Source organism: Myodes glareolus, chromosome 1 (genome assembly GCF_982192425.1).
Source record: "Myodes glareolus chromosome 1, mMyoGla1.1, whole genome shotgun sequence".
In the NCBI taxonomy this organism is placed as follows: Eukaryota; Metazoa; Chordata; class Mammalia; order Rodentia; family Cricetidae; genus Myodes; species Myodes glareolus.
In genome coordinates this window covers 47,178,322-47,191,973 of record NC_142026.1, presented here as the reverse complement: position 1 = coordinate 47,191,973, position 13,652 = coordinate 47,178,322, and positions in this window count along the sequence as shown.

Genomic DNA, 13,652 nt, shown 5'->3' with positions numbered 1-13,652 from the left:
AGGAAGAAGACAAAAGGTTGCTTAACATGATATAAAGGAAAACTTGAATAGTTGCTTGCTTAAATACTTGAGGCATCAAGACGCTTGCTTAAATACTTGAGGCATCAAGTCATTAATTCTTGAGAAAAGCATTCGGTTGTTTAGGCAGTGAACTCGTCCTAGACCAAGTATCCTGAAGACAGCCATGCCCTAGGTCATACCTCCTATTTCAAAGGAAGGAGCAGAAATATGCTTGAATTTCCCGACTTTAGTTCAGGGTGTAGTGGGTCTACCTGTATGGGCCATCTTAATGTCAAAAACACCAAGTAACCACACCCTAAGTCAGGGTGTGTAGCCGCACTTGATGTCAACAACTTTGTACAAGCTAAAACTCTCTGACCTTCAGACAAGGTGTAAATAGGCTCACATGTTTGGGCCTCCACACAGTGGGACCAGTGGGACAAAAAATACTTCTAGTTAATTCTGATGCCCAACATAGGGCTCACACCTACAACCTTGAGATTGTGTCTTATGCTCTACCAGCTGACATAGCCGTGCTCTTTGTGTTGTTGAATGTGTTCTCACACAGCTGTCTGCCCATCTCTTCCTCCAGTTGGTGCAGTTGTGGGCCTGTGGCTTAGATGGTCGCTCTTCCTCCAGGTGCAGGCAGGTCCGTGCATTCTCTTTCACTGGCTAACACCAGTCTTTCTGAGGTAGACATGGTTATTTCAAATAAATTTAATGCAACCCAAATTTGGAGATTATGGGGCATTGTTGCTTAGAATTCTGTTGTTATTTTTAGCAGATAATTTTAGGTTCCCCAGATTTTATAAGGGAACTATGAAAAACTACATTCTGTGTTTATATAAAGTAATGAGGAGCTGGGAAGATGACTCGGTGGGTAAAGGTCCTTGCTACCAAGACTAACAACCTTAATTCAATTTCTAGGTCCCACCGGTAGGACGGAAGTACCCTATTTCCACATGTTTTCCTTTGACTTTCACACACATACACACAGACACACAGAGACACACACACACATACACACACACACTCACAGAGAGAGAGAGAGAGAGAGAGAGAGAGAGAGAGGAAAGCAATAATGACAAATTGACAAATGCTGGGTTCAGGTAGCATGGAGTCAGTAATGAAACTTTATTTTAAAATGTAATAAAATTGGGATTTTCAAATTCCAGAATGGAGAAAAAAGTGAGTTATTCACAAATCCAAGCTCTGATCATAGAAAATGGTAAACGCAAAGACATGACATTTGGTTATGGCAGTCAGGGATTGAAATAGAGAAACCTAATTATGAAAACTAACAGAAAATGGCACACTACTTCTGTTGGCTAGACATGTACACTATTTTTAACACACTCATTGAGGGTGCCCTTTAAGTTAAAAATAATTGTAAGTAAAACTGAGCTATGTTACTGAGAACACAGGAAGAGTAGGGCCATTCCTGTGTTTGTCTGTGCCCAGCCTCGTTTCTCACAACTTCATCTCTTGAAAAAAATGTGCTACACACACACACACACACACACACACACACACACTCCTTGCAGCTCTTGCCTCTGAAAGCCCACAATACTGTGGTGTCTGAAGAGCTAAGCTAAATGTGAGGCTAATGACGCCTCAATCAATATCTTCCATTGACCTTAGACAGAGGAGGAAGTCACTGGCTGGCTAATGGTTCTTGGCTTAGAAGGTGCAGGTGGAGCTGGGATCTTTCCCAGAGACCCTTGTAAAAAGGCTTCTCTTAAAACATCACAGCCGTGAGACTGTGAGGTGTGGCCTTGCCGTTAGAAGAACCAAGAAATAGGAATTCGCATAGATTCTTTGTACAGTAATTCAACTCCAACGGGTATGAGGGCTGCTCCTTGTGTTCAATGCCCTAATGACTCAGGTCTTCCTGCCAGACTGAAATAACTGTATGAGAAAGATCCTTCTTCTTCCCCCTTCCTTCTAATCCTTTCCCTCCCCTCCTTTTCCCTTTGTTTTTTTTTTGTCTCCTCTTCTCTCATTCTGTTCCCTTTTCCTGTCTCCCTAGGACTTGCTATACAGCCCAGGCTGGCCTAAATTCAAGGTCCTCCTGCCTCAGCCTCCCAAGTCTTAAGGATTACAGGTGTATAACATGCTTAGCTTGGTGGAAGTGTTTGGGAAGGATTAGGAGATGTGGCCTTGTGGGAGTAGGCTTTGAGGTTTCAAAAGCCCACTGAGTTCTCAGTTAACTCTCTCTGTCTGGCACTTGTAAATTGAGGTGTAAGCTCCCAGCTACTGTTTTAGCACCGTGCCTGCCTGCCTGCTGCCATGCTTTCTGTCATGACTATCGCAGGCTCTAACCCTCTGGAATTATGACCCCCAAATGAAATGCGTCCTTTTGTAAGTTGCCTTGTCATGGTGTTTTATCATAGCAATTGAAAAGGAACTAAGACAATGCTACTATCCATCTCTCCCAGGAATTCCAGGTTTTCCCATGCTTCCAACAAACTTTCAGATTCCTAATGGATGATGGTTGGAGCTCCTTGGATATCTATGGAGGGTATCTTTTCACCTACAGAGTGACCCCATCATTATTTGTCTTGTAGGCTTAAAGGATGGGTATAGGATTTGAGTGTTCACTTTTCTGTACACTAAACAATACCCACATGGGTTCACATTCCTATTTGTTTTTTGGTAAAGATTAAGAATTCATCCAGGCATGCTGACACAGACCTTTAGTCTCAGTTCTCAAACACAGACTGATGGATTTCTGTGAATTTGAGTGGTGGTTTATACAAGTTCCAGGCCAACTGGGACTACACAGGCTCTTGGAAAAGAAAAAAGAAAAAAAATTAGTATGCTGATGAAATTATAGTCTAGACTTAATCAATAGCACTACACAGGCAAATTCCTTTGGGAGTAACTCTTTGACAGATTGTGCCATTGAGTCCCCAGTGGTAATGATCTACTTTTTAGTGTGTAGTTTTCCTCGGTTATCAGGGTGTCTAAATCCCCTGACATGGAGTTTCTCCTTCCAAGTCATCTACTGCAGACTGTAGTTCCTCAACGTGGCAGGATTGGGGGGTGGGGCCAACTGGGAGAGGTGTTTGGTCATAGGGGCAGAACACCACTGATGAATTAATCTCTCACTCTGGAGAACAGATTGTCTATAGTGGACGGTCAGCCTTGCCCACTGTCTTCCGCGCGCCCACCCCTTCCTCTTTCTGCATGCCTGGCCCTAACCCAGAGCCTTGCCAGGTTTATTCCTCCAAAGCAAACAAACTCTCTAAAGTTACCCCGTCTCAGATAGTCTGCTATGGCAAGAGAAACAGAAAGTTAAAAGAGAAAGAAACAAACAAAATGACATGTATGCATATGAACTAATAATTACAAAATAAACAATACAGCTATTGAGTGCTTACAAATTGGCAAGTATCATGATCAGGTATTTAGAAATATTGTCTTGTTTGATTTTTCACAGCTTTGTAGGGCTAGAATTTTATTAGCTTCATTTAAAATATTTTTATTTGACTGGTCATGGTGACACACACCTTAATCCTAGCACTCAGGAAAGCAGAAGCCAGTGGATCCCTGTGAGTTTCAGGGCAGCCTGGTCTACAGAGTGAATTCCAGGACATCTAAAGGTGTGTAATAGAGAGATCCTGTCTTTAAAAAAAACAAACGTTTATTCATGTGCATAAGTGTTTTGCCTGAATATCTGTGTATCATGCCTAGTCTTGTGCCTAAGGAGGCCAGCAACTGCTGAGCCATGGCTCCAGTCCCTTATTGGCCCTATCTTAATGGTAGAGTTGAACTTTGCCCTGGACTCTGATCCATAAGCTATTGCTTAAGACCATTGTACAGGAGGTAAGAAGAGCTACTGAGGACAGAAAGAGATATCCAAGTCACCACTACATAATTAAATGATTAACCATTTGTGCTAAATGGCTATAGCAAACATTTTCATTTTTTTTTATTGTGGATATGTCTTAACCATTATACGCACAGTCCAGTCATGTTAAGAACATCCACACCATTGTACTACAACCCATGACTCCTGGGAAGCACACCCTGTTCCCGCCTGTGTGGCCACATCAGGTACCTCATGTGGGGGTAGTCACATGCCTTTTAGTCTTATTTCATTTCACACGGTGTTCTCGAGGCTCACCTTTGTTGTAAGATGAGATCTGGCTAGCCTGGAGTGCTCTGGTAGACTAGGCTGGCCTTGAAGTCGTGGAAATCCACCTGCCTCTGACTGAGTGTTCGCGTTACAGGGGCGCGCCAGCATGCTCTGCCTGTTGATTTTTTCAGACAAGGTCACACTCTGTATCCTAGGTTGACCTGGAACTTGTCGTGTAGCTCAGACCCTCAGAGCTGGAGTCTCGTATTTGTGAGCCTACTGATTTGGGGACTGGGAACTGAACTGTTCCTCTGGAAGAGCAGCAAGCTCTTTTTAACTGTGGAGCCATCTCTCTAGTTCCCCTTCTCTCTGTTTTTTTTCTTTAATTTTATTTCTAATTATATGCAGTTGTGTATGTACGCACCACTGTTTGTCTCTGTGCTTGGGTGTGCAGGTGCATGGGGCCATCAGATTTCCCTGGAGACAGAATTATAGGCACTTGAGAGCCTCCTGATGCTAGGAACTCCAGTCCCCTTCCGTTTTAAGACTTAATATTTGACTGCAGACAAATACTTCTCCTTTTCCTGTCACCATGACCAAACAGCTGATAAACTCAATTTGAAGAAGAAAGGGTTTGTTTAGACTTATGGTTTAGGTGATTCAGTCCGTCATGACTGGGAAGGCTTTTCAGTGGGAGTAGAGAGGCTGGTCACACTGTCTGCAGCCACGGTAGAGAGAGATGGCAGTGGGTGCGCAGCTTTCTTCCTCTTTCCCCCTTTTAACAACTCCAGCCTGGGGCTGGACGGTGGTGGCACATGCCTATAATCCCAGCACTCGGGAGGCAGAGGCAGGCAGATCGCTGTGAGTTCGAGACCAGCCTGGTCTACAAGAGCTAGTTCCAGGACAGGCTGGAAAAAAACAAAAACTCCAGCCGGCCCCTGCCCCCAGCCTAGGGGTTAAGGCCACAAACGTGTGATACTTGTTTCTTCAGTTAATCCTTTCTGGGAACACGCAGCAATGTGTCTCCTAATTGATTCTAAAACCAGTCAGGTTCATAATAAAGATCAGCCCTCACAATGCCACATACCTAGTTCTGCTACTTATTCACTTGAGGGTGAGCACTTGGGTTGTTTCCAAACTTAGGATATTGGAAACAATCCTGTTATGAACACAATGATCTTATTAACAAGCCTCTTCCCCCGGGAAAAGAACTTACTTGCTCTAGTAGGAAAATGTCTTTAAAAACTATGCTTCTGTGTGTATGACAGTATATACCCTGACAGTAGAAATTGCCATGGTCTCACAATGGTCAGACACCTTCAAAGGCTTTTTCAAATATCCTGGACTTCAGTTTCCTTTCTCCTGTACTTCTTTTCACTGTCTTCTCTTCCAGGGAATCACACATTAGGTCATAAATGCTTGTGCACGTTCATTTAGACTTTTTACATATTCCAGACTGAACGCGGGATGCTAAACAGATCATCAGCCATGTTTTGACTAAGTAGTAAATAAAGTCTTCATAATCTTCAGAAAAATCTAGGAGTTAATGTCTGTTTAAAAGACATTTGAATAAAAAAATGGAATTTGGTTGTAGAAACAAAACCTGCATCTCAAAGAACATATATAATACCAAATCGTTTTGGTTAATGTTTGGTAAAATAGAATTATGTCTTAACAGATTATATCATTTAGCTCTCAAAATAGTAAATATGAGTTGGATTGTTGCTATCTTATGAAGGCATGGAGTTTAACTGTATAATCACACAGGGCAGCAGAAAGTGATGGGGCCCTAGGTGCTTCTTGAACTGCTGTACAAGAAGGCTGTGAGAGGCAAGGCAAGGTATCAAGGGAGATTTCCACGTTCGCTGATGTTTTCTGTCTTGTTGAATTTCTGACAAGAGCAAACTGCAGTTGTTGGAACATTACCAGCTCAAACAGTGGCAGGGGCTCTTTCCTTTGCAGCCTATTGGAAAGTGTTGAGATGAGCAAAAGGGTGGAAGCAAAGTCTAAGGATGGAGTCAACAGAAATTTAGTAAGTCATAAGTTTTTAGAGGGCAGACAGACTATTCAAGGTTGCTCATGTATATCATTGGAACTTGGTGTGTTGTTAATCCTTCTGCACACTGTGAATATGTATTACTCTCATCGGTTAATAAAAAGCTAACAGGCCTGTATTCAGGCAGGAAGAATAGGTGGAACAGCCAGATACAGAGGACTCTGGGAAGAAGAAGAAGAAGAAGAAGAAGAAGAAGAAGAAGAAGAAGAAGAAGAAGAAGAAGAAGAAGAAGAAGAAGAAGAAGAAGAAGGGTAAAGTCAAAGGAGTTGTCAGCCAGATACAGAAAGAGCAGGAGATAAATGTGCCATGCTAATAAAGGTACCTTCACGAGACAGAACGTAAATAAAGAATAAGGGTTAACTCAAAAGGTAAGAGCTAGTTAGTAATAAGCCTGAGTTATTGGCCAAGCATTTATAAGTACTATTAGTCTCAATGTGTTTACTTGGGAGTTTCTGGTGGGACAGAAACTTCACCCTACATTGGCGAAGGAAAGAAGATATGGACTCGTGTCTATTCTTGTCAGATGTATGCATTTGTGGGACCCTTTGGATAACCAGAGTGTCATCTGCATTGAAGGAATCCTCTATCCAGTGGTCCTACCACCATCTGCCTTCCTGTGGAAATTAAGCTATCCTGTATGTCTTCCTGTAGAAATTAAGATATTCTATGCTACAGATATGTGCTTAAGTTTCTTCTCTGCAATGTTATTTGTTGCTTTAAAAAAAAGAAACACTTTAATTTACATATTCATCAATAAGACACAGCAGTCTAGTGTATGCATTCAGATAAAAGATAAGGACTCATACCTATGGACCATTCAAGTAATGCTAAGATACTGCTGGCTCAATAAAACAATTATGTAGCAATGTATTAGAATTCTTTTCTTTTAAATTATCATATTTTATGTGAATGTGTATTTTGTCTTCAAGTATGTCTGGGCACTGTGTCTGTGCCTATTTCCTGGTGCCTGCTGAGACCAGAAGACAAAGCTGAACCTCCTGAGAACTGGGGTTAAAGATGGTTGTGAGCTACCATGTGGGTGATGGGAACCAAACCTAGGTTGTCTGCAAGAGCAGTCAGTGTTCCTAACTACTGAGCCACCTCTCCAGCTCCAGAATCCTTACAATGCTACCAATGATTACAGCAAGGTGAATATTTGTAGGAAGTTGGAGAATGACACAGAATCTGGCAGGTGATCTTGCCTACCGTGGTATAGTGAAAGATGTGGTGAATTCTTATTTTTATGTCATTGGATTATGTAATTTCTTGTATAAGTACACACTGCTTCTAAATTTGGAAAGATAAAGAAAACGAATGTTCTTCAAATTTGTTTTTACACATAAAGATTATTAATCTAGTTTTAGCTACTTCTCCTGGTCACCCAAAAGTCTTCAGGGTATTTTTTCCCAGTTCCTTTCCAGCTTAGACTATTTCATGGCGATGCATCCTTCAGTTTGCCTTTTCTGGGAATCTGTGTTTCCTACGGAAGTCTTACAAACACACTACAGTAAGCACCTAGGCGTAAATCTACAATCAACCGCACAGTTGTGTAATCCTGTGATTCTTCCGACCTCGTCCCCGGTAGTTATCATTCCCAAATCCATCTTTTTAACAAACGCACCTTCTCATTTTTACCCTCACACTATGGCCATCCTACAAACTAATGTCTCCCAGTCCTGTCCGTGCTGACTTATTCTCTGCACCATTCAGGTATTATCATCAGGGAGAAACACAATGATGGGTATTGGGTACTTATAAAGTCCTTTGGGGGAGAGCTGGGGAAGCAGGGTCTAAACTAGGCTCTCTGGGACAAGACAAAGCTAACCCCACTGGGCACCTGTGATATGGTTCAGGAACCAACAATGTTATGACATACACACACCTTTGATCCAGAGACCAGGAAGAAATATTAACTATTTCTTGTGGTCATGGCTCTTACTTGACCTTGCAATAACTAGCTGCCTCTTGATATCCAGAAAACTAGTCAACGTATTGTAAGCCTTTATGTTCTTGCTCCAGCAGGAAAATATCTGGAAGAGACAGAGTAATGTTCTCTGAATGTGTCTCATTGGTTGAACACTGTGCTGGTTTGAATGAGAAGTCCCTAGATAGTCTTGGGCATTTGAATACTTAGTCCCTAGCTGGTGTTGCCATTTGTAGAGGTTTGGGACACCTGGCCTTACTGAAGAGAGTATGCCACTGCAGGCGTTGTGCCATGTTGAGCTAGCTCTCTCTGCTTCTTGCTTGCAGTTCAAGAAGGAAGCTATTGGCCTCTGGCTCCAGACACCACATCTCTGCCATCATGGATTCTTATTCCCCTGGAACCATAAGCCCAAATACACTCCTTCTTTTATAAACTGCCTTGGTCATGATGGTTTAATCGCAGCAACAGAAACGTAACCAATACAGACAGGCACATTTGATCATCAGAGTCTTAGCTGCATGAAGTTGGCCTCTGACATTCAGAAAAGAATCACCAAAGGTTTTGAGAAGGGCAAAACTGGGCCCCCAGATGGATATGTCTTCCTAGTTCTCCTCTCTGACCACTCCTCCCTACTGACACCTTCTACCTAATGAGATACTGAAAATTATACAGTTCCCCGAGAACCCATGTGACAGTCTCCATTTCCCTACGTTTTCGGTAATTTCATTCACGCCCATCATCTCGGTTATCATGCATGCTTCTGACTGTGATCTGGTTCCCAGTGCAGATCTGCCGGCTGAACATCCATGGTTTACTCAACATTTCCCCATGAATGTCTCCAAAGCATCTTTGCCACAGTCTAGCCTCTTGACTGTTCCGTCCCTGTATCCCAGCCCTCCATCTCTTCCCATGAGTGGCATCACTCACCCGTGAAAGTCAGAAGCTGAAGGAGCCTTCACTGCCCCAGTTCCCCTTCCCACCTCTCCCATTACCACCCTAATTGGTAACAGATCGGTTATTGATCCTCCATGAAGAGATCGTGTTTTCCTGCATCTCCATCAGTTCCTACCCTGGCTCATGCTGCCATCCCCTGCCATAGCTTCCACTGTCATCTGAACTGCAGCAGGTCCTCAACTGGTTCTCCACTTCTAACTAAGCCAGTCTCCGCAATGCAACAAAAGAAATTTTACAGACTGCTCCTGAGACTCCACTGTTGGGTGGGAGAGATGGCTCAGCGATTAAGACTGCTCGTGCAGAGGATCAGAGTTTGGTTCCCTGGGCACGAGGCTGTAACTACAGCTCCAGGGGATCTGATGCCACGTTTTGGCCTCCATGGGTACTTATACTTACATAGGTATACACACATAATTTTGAGAAAGACTCTGTTGTTGTGAGGAGCTGTGGACAGGCCTGCTTTTCGTCCTACCTGGCTCCCACATGGCTAGCTTAGGCCCGGAAATAACAACACACAAATTGTATTCATTTAGACACTGCCTGGCCCATTATCTCTAGAGAGTTAGTTACTGGCTAACTCTCACATCTTGATTAACCCATTTCTAATAATCTGTGTAGCACCACGAGGTGGTGGCTTACCAGGAAAGATTCAGCATGTCTGACCTGGTGGCTGGCTCCATGGCGCCTGCCCTCTTCCCAGCATTCAGTTCTGCTTACTCCGCCTACCTAATTTTCTGTCCTATCAAAGGGCCAAGGCAGTCTCTTTATTAACCAATGAAAATAACACATAGACAGAAGGCCCACCTACGTCATTTCCCCTTTTTCTATTTAAACAAAAAGGAAAGGCTTTCACTTTAACATAGTAAAATTACATATAACAAAACAGTTATCAAGCAAGAATTACAGTTACAATATTTATATCTATTTTATCTTTATCATAATAATGGAAAACTATAACTATAACTAACCATTCTTCAACTCCATCAAAGACTCCAGAAGGATATAATATTACCTAAGTAAGCAAGAAGTAAGCAACTTCCAAAACTCTAGAAATGACAGAGACATCTTGCTGCCTGGACAGTCACACAAAGTTTCTCTGTACCGTTGAGGTATCCATCTTCGGCCTTCAGGCCCATAATATCCAGAGACATTTCCATGAAGCAGGAAATTTCAAAGGCAGTTCAGTCACTATCTGCTGTGTCCTGCAGAATGTCTCGCAGACTCTTTCATGAATCAGGAACCCCAAAAGATCATCTCACCTTTAGGCAAATTCAGCAGTCCTCTCTCTGCAGGTTCTCTGTGTCCAGTTTATACAACAGTCCAGGCAAGAGCAGTTTCTTGCCCAAATGGCTAACCAACTTCATAAGGAGCCTCTTTGATGCCCATCTTCCTCTTGAAATAGATTGGTGCTGCTAGGAGCAGACATGTCTCATTGTCATGAAAAATCCTAAGTTATTAAAACATTAAATGCCATGTTCTGTAGTATTTGAAAGATATGAAGAATGCATATCTGAAATATATCTATGCACATCTAGAAAATCAAACTAACATTACTACAAGCTTGACTATTATCGATGATTATCCATTAAAAACTTATATTTTTAATTATACATTGCATTTTTAAATGAACTACACAATCACAATACCTTAATCAAGATCAGAAATATATATACATATAACAAAATTGACCTTAAAATCCATACCAATGCAAATTATTCATATCTATATCATATCCCCTTTTAAATGTAAAAGAACATTTATAAGCAATATTTGGGAATATGGACTTAGTTATTTCTCTCCAAACTTCTTCCTGCTGTATAGGGGCACAGTTAATCAGGTCTTTCATGGTATAAACTGTGTGCTAGATTCATCTCAGTTGGCAGTTGAGGAAAGTAATTTCTTGAGGGTGTTCATAGCAACCTTTCAGGAGGACGTGGTCTATCATACCATATTGGGATAGAAGCAATCCACAGGGTCTCATCCTCTGTGAAAACAAAAGAAGTACTTTTCCAAAGCATCATAACCTTAGATCCAAATTTTGAAGTCAAGGTATTTTCAAAATATCTATCTTGGATTAGGTCAGCAGCATTTATAAACAAATATCTTTTAGCAGCTGTTGCTTCTTCCTCAGCATTCAAACAATTCAAAGTGAGAATAATAGCATACAGTATCAAGATTCTCTGTGTATTTTCCATCTTTGTGTGACTTTATTTTAACCTCTATTTCGTTTATTTTTATTTTTTGAGACAGGTTCTTTGTATATCTTTGTCCTGGAATAACTCTGTACACCAGGCTGTCCTTGAACTCAGAGAGATACACCTGTCTCTGCCTCCCCAGTGCTAGGATTAAAGGTGTGTGCTACCACACCTTGAAGTCATAGAGGTCAATCTACCTCTGCCTCCCAAGTGTTGGGATTAAAGGTGTGTACCACCACACCCAACTACTTTCTTTCTTCCTTTTTTACGCTAAGAACTTTAACCTTTAGCCTGCATATATTTTTAACACATAGTAAACCATTTAGAGGTTTTCTTCATCTTTGAATCTCTCTTTACTGTACATAAGACTCTCCTACATCACTCTGTTTTTAAACCCTTTGATGATTTCTCATTTTTCAGTGATAAAGAGCAAATCGTTAGCATGCTTTAAAACAGTCTACATGACCTATAAAAATATTCTCAGTGTGACCGGATTTAGAACCAACCAGGAGACACACCTGTGGTCAGTCACTCTCAGCCCTCCAACTTGCCTGCCACGGTGGATTGTCCTCAATGACCCAATGCACAACCTCTCTTCCTTAAGCTGCCTTTATCAGGTGTCTATCACGCAAAAGAAAAGTAAAGGACACATCTGGCCTTTCTGTTTCCTCTCACATTTTGTGCTTCAAGGTTTACCCACTGTGATCACGTCAGTCTTTGTTATTGATTTAGAACGAGCCTGGCTTACGTCCTTTAGTCTTTACACACGCTACCTATTGGCCTTCAGAGCACACCTCTTATCGCTCATACAAGAGATTTTTCTCTGGACCCTCAAATCAGTTATCACTGGCCACTCTCACGCTACTGTAGACTTCTCATTCTTGTTTACTGCCATTTGAATAAAATAATTATTCCACCTTTGTCTCTATGGGTTGAGTGTAAGCCTGCTGTGTAGAAACTGTATCTCAGCATTAGTCACCAGCACCTTCCACAATACTAAGCATACAGAAGTATTTTAAAACTTAACACTAATAATCTAACAGTCCTGGGCACTGTCCCAAGCTCTTGTGTTATAACCCATTTAATTATTGTGACAAATCTGGAATGTAAGCCTTCACGTCTCACTTTGTAGATGTCAAATAGGTAAAGAAAGATGTGAGTTGTTAAGATCACATCGTGGAAATCAGGACTTGAAACCAGTTCAGATCTGATGTTTGTACTGTAGCATGAATTCTAATTGGTCTTAATAAATAAAACCTGGAGTCAGATATTGGGGTGAAAGGTGAAGGATCAGGGAAGCAATGCGGCGGCCAGCCACTGGAGAGATCTTTTACCCCGACCAACACTCAGACCAAAGGGATGACCATGTCCTCGGATTCTCCTCAGACTACATCCGCAGACTGCAACTGTCTCCATCAAACCTCAGACTGATTTGAGCTCCTGTCTCCTTCCGCCTTATACTCATTTCTCTGCCCAGCCATATCACTCCTACCTCCACCTTCCTAGTGCTGGGATTAAAGGCATGTGATCCCAAGTGCTGGAATCACCTTTGTGTGAGCTCTGTTTCTCTTTTGGATAGATTCAATCTTGGGTAGCCCAGGGTGGCCTTGAACTAACAGAGATCCCTCTGCCTCTGTCTCCCAGGTCCTGGGATTAAAGGTGAGTGCCACCACTCCCTGGCCTCTAGTGGCTTAGCCCTACACTCTGATCTTTGGGTAAGCTTTGTTAAAGTACAGACAAAATATCACTACATTGCACTTTTACTGCTTGTATTTTATTAGTCTTAATGTTTATTAACAGCACTCTTCCAAATGCTCACTGATTCCAGTTATTCAGGGAATTACTCATTGCTATAGAGCACTTTTATGTGGAAGGTTAAGTTTACCTGTAGAGAAGGAATACTTTTGACGGACTGTCTGAGACACGATCTTGTAGTGTAGTCCAGGCTAGCCTCAAACTTGCAGTTCTCTAGCCTTGGGTTCTCAATTGCTGATACTTACACGCGTGCACCAAAATATCCAGGTAAGATAGGTGTCACTCGTACAACCTTGAAAAAATACTGTCAAGCCCATGGAGATAACTGATTTAAAGGTGAATACTTTTAGTAATTCAAACCAGTTGAAATAACTGAATAACTGAAATAACAGTTTTCATATCTCTGAGGCTCATAAAAATTTAGAGAACCGTGTTCAAGAATATGTATATGTTTATAGACATATATTTAAGGAAACTAGAAAGACCTTTCTGTGTTGTCTGAATCAATCTAAGAAGAGAAGAAGCATCAGTTCCCACGTTTTACTCTTCTGTTAAACAATAGACGTTGATTAGTCTTACACTGTTGCCTGGACTACTGTGGGGTGCCATTTATGGTGGCTGCGGGGAGAGTAAAAATACAGAATCTGTGGCTGGAGAGATGACTCAGCAGTTGAGAGTACACCCACA